At 34.6% G+C, this 8225-nt stretch overlaps 1 long non-coding RNA gene across 1 annotated transcript; it reads left to right on the plus strand.

Annotated features, from left to right (window-relative positions):
* The first annotated feature begins 1756 nt into the window (after window positions 1-1756).
* On the plus strand, window positions 1757-7807 carry LOC131737044 (uncharacterized). Its single transcript, XR_009328617.1, has 3 exons — window positions 1757-1886; window positions 4773-4883; window positions 7221-7807. It is a non-coding gene; the product is annotated as an uncharacterized LOC131737044 (long non-coding RNA).
* Window positions 7808-8225: the final 418 nt, after the last annotated feature.

Here is an 8225-nt window from a genome sequence, read left to right on the forward strand (position 1 = left end):
CATACACCTCCTTCGCCAATGCTTATTCCGGGCAGACTGCCAAGCTGATACATGTTTTCATTATGCAGATGAAAGGCAATAACATACCATTAACATAACAATGAAATAACATGACACCAAAACTAAAAAAGCCATTTGTTTACATGAAGCCAAATGTAAAATGTAACTGGAATTACATGATACGTTTATGTGTTTCTAGGAGAGTTTCTAGTTTAAGGGAGAGTTACAGACACAGATTGTGATAGACACAGAATAAAAACTAATCATTTTAATATGGAAGTATCAATACTGTCAAAATGACACCCTGGAATTAAAGCTTTTTATTCAAAGTATGTTTTTTTGTTAATAGAAGCACTTGGATATATATACAGTGGCTCTCAAAAGTATTTGTAATTAATTAATTTAGAACAATTTGTAGATTTTATTTTTCACTTTGACATTATGGACTTTTTTTGTGTTGATCAGTGGCAAAAACTCCTAATTAAATCCATTTTGATTCCATGTTGTAACACAATAAAATGTGGAAAATTCCAAGGGGGGTGAATACTTTTGAGAGCCACTGTATATGAGACAAGTAGTCCTTGATTATTTTGTGGGGAGATTTATGTCTTGTTGCTATTAGGAACAAGCCACACCAGGCACTGTTTCTGTCTTACATCACCCAGCTCCACAAAAGCATACTTGGGAACAAATGAACAATATACAATTCCTGCTGCTATAAAATTGTAATAATCAACAGAAGACAGACAGCAATCTCAAAACAAATAACATGAAGAAGACAGTCAAAAGTTTGTTGACATACTGAATGAAATGTTATATATTTGTTATATACAGTATATATATATATATATATATACAGTATATATATATATATATATATATATATATATATATATATATATATATATATATATATATATATATATATATATATAGTAATATATTATGTCTTACTTATGTCTAGTCCATGGTACAATAATTTTAATTAATTTCACCTGCCATTTTACCACCACTGCTTCCATTTTCACATTTTTTAATTATAAAAGTGAAATATTTCTATTAAAAAACCTACTGCAATTCCTTCAACATAAAAGAAAATATAATTTAACTTTCTACCTTTTTTTTTTAACCAGGAAAAATATTACAAGAGGAGTTTGAAATGGCAACAGGGATATACTGTACATTCTATTTCCATGTCCCTATGAGGCTGTGGTCCGGTGGCCAAAGAAAAGGGCTTGTAACCAGGAAGTCTCCGTTTCAAATCCCGGCTCACTCACTGTCTTAACCTCCTGCTCTGTCTGTTGTAAGTGACTCAGCAGCTGATTAATAGTTCACACACCTGTCTCTGTAAGTTGCCTTGGATAAAGGTTTCTGCTAAAATAAACAAATAATTATAAAAATATACACAGTTAACCTACAGTGGGTTCTATTCAATTGATCTGAGTAGTGGCAAATCTAAACCATTCAGTCAGAAATCTTCCAGTGTTTTTATTTATCATAATTTAACAGAAGGAAATCATTATGGGATTTTTGATTTTTAAAATTATTTTAAGAACGGTAGTGTTTAGATCTGCCTTTGTTCAGATCAATTGAATATGCCCCAGTATCTGGAAACAAGACATGTAATTTATAAATAGCAGTAGAGATCTATCTTGATATTTCACACCAGGAGATGGCAGTGTAGCTATAAACAAATCTTCCTGTTAAAATACAGATTTCACAAGCAATTTTCCCTGTTTCATCCCTCCTACAATTCTTTATTTTCTCTGTTTTGGAATTTAGCCAGGGTGTTTGTTATCTAATCTGGAATATAGCACCTCCAACAACTGGGATATGGTTGGTTGGTTGTCTGGCTCCTGAATGAACTCCCAGCTTCTCTTGCAAAGGTATTTCTTGGGTCATTATTCCAATTTCCACTTGTACCATTGAACACATCTCTAAAAATGTATCACTTCTCATTTCGTATCAAACTGTGTAATTATTTCTCAGCTTTCTATTCTGCCTAAATGTCTGGGGGGGGGGGGGGGTGGTTTGGTGTGTGTGTGTTTTTGCAGGCCAGAGTGAATTCTTTCAGTGTGTATTTATAATCTGCACTGTCAGAATCCCAGTTCAAAATTCGTTGATATCGGTCTGCAGGGTATGCCAGTGATGAAAAAAAAAGATAAATATAGCACTGAACAGCCTGGAATATGTTAACTTATACTTTATACCACGAATATTAAAAACGTAATTTGGTTTGTGCACTCTCAACCTGGTTGATTTCCGGTTGCTTCAATCAAATCCATGAAGTTTCTGATACCTGTAACCTAGCAACCAGCAAGGATTCTCACTGATGGACAGATATTTAATGTCCCATTTTCAAAAGAAACAAACATTTTTGTTTATTAGATATGATTTATGTTATCAAGGAACAACACATTCTGGAGCAAGTTATATAAAAATAAATATTAATTTAGTAACATTTATAAATGTTCATTATGAAAGTTAACATTTTACTGTGGGGTCACATTTTCAAAGATTTACTGTTGGATTAAAATGTTCTTGTAGCATCATTGCACCCTGCAACCATACACTAAACTCTTCCCTTGGTGATATTTTCAAATCACTGCAGACAGATTGTTCTGTCACATCAAAATATGTAGCTGTAAAATAACCAATAAACTCAAATGACCAAATACTAACCCTCATTTTTCCAATCCTGCAGTTACCTCCTCAGGGGGAGAAAAACTAATTATTTGTTTTCAGGATTATTCTAAATTTGAAATTAAAGGGTATATGAGAGTCTGAAAGGCACACAAACGGAGAGCTTAATTTAACCTGTACGGTATCATATTTTATAATAACATGTGCTATCAAAACTGCACATGGGACACCTATACGTGATGTGCACAATCGGTGAGATCTATGACTAATTACAGTATTGCATTGTCTCAAACCCCTTTAAAGTGATAAGATAGAAAACAGCAGGCAAATATGGCAGCTTCAACAGTATTGGTATATCTATCCTTTTAAAGAGTAAGAAGAGATAGTCTGCAGGCTTGGAGAGTATTTTGGTGAAAAGCAGTAAAAGCTTTTATTTGAAGAGTTGTGTGTTTGGGCTTCCTGCTAGGTTTTAATTTGCAACATTAGAGAGGAGTGCTGACTAACAAATGCATTAGGTGTGATTCAGACTCCATTTGCATCTGAATCCCTCATTATTTTTCTAGATAGATGTTTTTGCACTAGAATGTGGAGATGGGTGGATTAGGGTACAAATTATGGTCAGGGATAGGTTTTTCTTTATTGCGTGGTGCGATTTATTGATCCGTTGCCAGGATTTATCATCAGAATATAGAAGTATGCTGGATTTTGTTTCAATCAGACTATGTTTTATTAGCCTTAACTTTTTTTATCAATTAATGAAACAGACCTGACGTTTAAAAATATTAACTTGGTATAGGTTGACAACTTCTAAGTCTGCGGTGGCTCATTGAGGCATGGAAAAAAACATGCTTAGGCCTAAATACTAAATTAAAAGAGTGAAGTAGGTTAATTAATCATTTCAGTTTAATAAAAAGCTGTGTATGTGACAAAAAAAGGCCAGACACACACGCAAAGCTATTAACAACATATTTTATTGAAATGCCAGACTGCATTTCTTGCATTATGTAAGCGGTTGTCTAAAACTACTTTTCCAGTCTGTTTCGCTTCTGAACTGAATTACCCTTCAAGCAAAAGCTGCTGATCACAGGCTGCTCGCTGGACACAATCAATAATAATGTTAAGCCTCTTAGCGGTATCTGTTTCATAGAGCAAATCGTAATACAATATCGATGCACGTATTCCTCTTAGCAAACTGTTTGTATTAAAATTGACCTTAAGTTACACTAAAATCTTAGATTAAACATTTTAACAGGAGACCTGTCCATGCTTATTTGAAACTTTTCTTTCATAAGTAATTTACTAGAACCTTAAGATCGTCTGCATCTCAAAAATGATTTTGGCAACATTGCAACATGCACATTGTTCCAGATTCTTAATTTGCTGTGCTGCTGGCCACAGCTCAAAATATTAAATTGCAAGTAATTAACACAGGAATTTTCCATTTATTTCTATTACCTGGTGCCCAAGGCTCCTGTCATATAAGTAGGGTGTCAAGCAGACCAAGCGACATTGAAAAAGAGACATTCGACACATGACATACTAACATATTATAAATCACAAAAATTAAGCTTTTATCCAATAATTACTATTAAACATAAACTGTGTTATTGAATTTAAACTATAGATCTGTACCACGTGTTCTAAGCACAGGATGACATCTGTAACAGGATAAGATGTTCTGGTGATTGGTTGATTTCTCATACATGATATATCATAATGGTATGACAAATACATGCTGTTATCCATGGCTGTACCAGTACCAGAGTGCAACATTGTATCAAGGCAACTATAGAATATTGTTTGGCTGTTTATGGTTGTGCTGTGGTTTATTTATAGCAATACACTGGGAATGTAATGGTATCCTTTAGTAACTTTTCTGTAACGGTGTAAATACTGTATCTGAGCCCAGTCTCCCTCTTTGCAATGTACAAATTAAAATGAACAACATTAGATTTCTACCTGAAAACTCCACCCCCTTCCTAAATCTGTAGCTCATTAAAAATCAGACAGATGTCCTTTTGAAACAGTAGTTCCAATAGTGCCACCTGGTTATTTTTAAAGATAAATCATTGGCTATGTTTACAATGGCTTTTGGTTCTTTTGATGTTATCGTACTGTACTTTTTCTAGATTTTGGAAATGCATGTTCCAAGCACGGAACACTTGGAGGCTGTAGGCCAATGCCACTTTGGTACAGCTGACATCGGTCCATGGGTCAAAATTAATCAAATTCAAGATTAGGTAAGTACAATTCAAACATTTCTATAATATCATTCTAAAACCTTACTAAAAGTTAAACACTCTGTGGCAGGGCTAAGGCCCTATGCAAGTACACATTGTGTTGTGTTTTTGTAAATAAAGTTTGTTGTATTTAGAATTTAAGTTTAGCAGTGATGGGGTTTAAATCCGATCAATGCAAAATCTAGCCTTTACTTGGGTGCTTCATTTCCTTTTTTGTTCTGTTTATTTGTTTATGATTTATTTTTGTTAAAATAAGTGTGTGAAAAGCGTTTTTAAACTGCTATCGCCATCCTCCTGCCTTTGCTATTCCTACGCTAGCCTTGATCGCTCGCTACCCTTCCATACACTCTTTAATGCAATGCACGTTTAATTAATAGCACAGTTCTCATGATGCATGACATACAAAATATTAGCGTAGTCCCTCTTAATTCCAATTAAATGACAGCCCCTGGCACAGCACCCAGAGGTTTGTTGTAAACCCATGTTGTGAATTTATTTCAGGAATAATAGCACTGCAATCATACCATGCTATTTCTATTTTAGTTGTAAACATTCTCTTAGTAGAAAAACCTTGTCTGATTTTTAACATAACTTCATGCCAACAGTAGAATGTTCCCTTATGTAGAAGAGGAAGTGTGTGGTGTTAGGCTACACAGAGAAAGAAAGTTAGCAGCTGCATGCTGAAATGAATTCATGTTATTGGGAAAGAAAGGAATGAAAAACAAGTGTTTTAGTAATGTACAGTAAAGGTCTCTGTTGCAGTTCAATCATACGTTTCAAAGATACTTTATGTAACATTATGGTTTTGTTTACAGACAGACTCGTTGTTGTATAAGGCCTGGTTCGGCGAGGCTATATAAGACAAACAATGAAGTCTGTGATGGATTGCTGGGATAGATTAAAATATACAACTCTGGCCAAAAGTTTTGCATCACCAAGAATTTTAGGATTGAGATATAATTTAAAAAAAAAGAATAAAAAAAGCTATATGAACATAATTTAGATATTTTATTTAACATCAAGTGATCAAAGAAACTACAGAATGAGACAAGTCTACTGGAAGCCATAATAGTAGTACAGTATTTCATATTACATTTTGAAATGTCACATTTTTCAATTTGTCAGTTTTTCATTATATGGAAAACTACAAAGTAGTCACGAGTGACCCTAAAACCTTTCCTCCCTTGCACAAGGTGCAAGCACCTTTTTGAGTGAAAGATGTAGTCGGCAGAGATGTATGGCTCTACGATAGAACCAGCTTAACTTCTGTGGAATTTCCCCACTGATGATGGAGAAGAGAATGCAGAGATGGGAGCCCGGCTAACAGGGTTTGAGTTTTTTTGCAGGTATCAGGCCCTAAAGACTGTGATGTGCAGAAATGGATAAAGTATCATGTAGTGGCTTTACAGACGTGCTAAGAGCAGAGCCTGACCAAGACTCAGTCCCCCTGGAAGAATGTGATTAAAAAGACTTTGAAACTGTAACAATGTTAAAATATTGTAATAATTCTGTACTGTGTTTTAAAAGATGTGGAAGTGAGCAGAAATACTATAATGATCTAATGGTAATGATCTAATGTTAGAAAAAAAACTTGCCTGTGTGCCCCTCTTAAAGGAATGAACATTAATTACTGGTAGCTGCTTGAAACTAAGATGTGGGCCTCTCATTATCTGTAGAAATACCTTTACGCACAGTCTCTTGAATCTAGCAGAATTATGATCTAATGTAATAAATTTAAGAATGTGCTTACAGTTGAAGTTTCTTATTAATAAAAAGCAACTCCAGTTAGAAAGTGGGGCCTCTCGGATATTTAGCTGTAGAATGCCAGGAAGAGGGATTTTTGCTAGCAACGTCAAGTTTGCTGAGGCCTAGCTACTTAAAATTGAAAAGCAAGGTGTAACAGGGCGAGGAGCCCTGTACATTGATTTGTTTATTTATTTTTAGAATGGGGTCTCTCCCTCCGCCCCTCTGCAATTTATTGTTTTGTATTTATTTGTTTTTGTATTTATGTATTTATATGACGGCGAAGCGCCGCTGGTTTTGTTTTGTTTTTATTTTTAAAACGTGTTCTGGCAGAAGCGAGATTGGTGCTCGTCCTCTGCCAGGAATAATTTAAAAACCTTGTGCAGAAGGTGGCCATCTCCCGAATTAATTAAGTGATTAATTTGTTGCTAAATCGGGAGATGGTAACCTGCATATAAACCTGCAGCACTCTCAGTTCCGGGTGGGTGTTTTGAGAGGAGGACGGACTTGTTTTGTTTGAACTTTTTATTTTCGCTCTGTGAGCAAGTCTTTTTGTTAAAACCTTTTATTTATTTTTTGTATTTAAATAAACAGCACCACCACATCTTTTGTTTTGAACTGCAGTACTGCCTGGTGTCAGTATTTTCCCTTCCTGCTTCTGACCTGATGTCACCGCACAGCCACCCTGTCACACAAGGGCTGCTGTTCTTTATCTGCAAAGAGGGGAGTACATTTTAACCCAAGGAAGGACTAATTGACTGAGCAGGTGATGTATATCAGAAAATCTCTCTCTCTCGATAGATAGATAGATTCAGTACAAGGAACTGCATGATACACAAAAATATTGTTAGTTTAAAGACTGCCTCACATATTTTAGGGATTTAAAAAAATAGGGAGCATGTAATATTAATCTTAAAGGAGTAAACTGGACAGTAACCATATTATTAATTTTAGCGATAAGGGCTATCTAAAAAGCCAGATGTTTTAAGTTTAATTAAGCCTTATGACACACAAAGCAGGGAAAAATTGCTATTAAAGAGCAAGCAAAATGGCAGTATGGCATCAGCTCTAAACCTGATCCACCTTCTGCAGTGCTGCCTTGAGAAATCTGACTGACTAAGGTGAGAATCTGAACTTAAGCATGTATCTTGCTTCTGTATCTTCCATGTATTGGTGTATGTATTAATAGTAGGATTTATATTATATTTAGTTATAAGGAGTTGGTATATTGGCTGCTATTTTAGCCTTGGGTGCTATAAACTCAAACATTTATTTTGTAACCATTTTTACTATATGAAATTGATGCTAATAATTTGTACAGGATACTGGATTTCCCAGATTGTCCTTGAGCTAGGATTTTATGTGGCTTGTAGCCTCCTGATATATTATTAAGCATACAATAAATCAAAGGAGTAAAATAAAAAATAAAAACTATATATATATATATATATATATATATATATAACACAGATTTGTTAAACACTAAATGAGACAGAGTCTGTGTGATTTTTCTTGATTGTATAATAGTTATCTGAATATGTTATGTAGGCCAGAACACGAACTAACCACATAAAGGAGTTAAAACACCTCGATGTCCTT

Source organism: Acipenser ruthenus, chromosome 4 (assembly GCF_902713425.1).
Source record: "Acipenser ruthenus chromosome 4, fAciRut3.2 maternal haplotype, whole genome shotgun sequence".
Taxonomy (NCBI): domain Eukaryota; kingdom Metazoa; phylum Chordata; class Actinopteri; order Acipenseriformes; family Acipenseridae; genus Acipenser; species Acipenser ruthenus.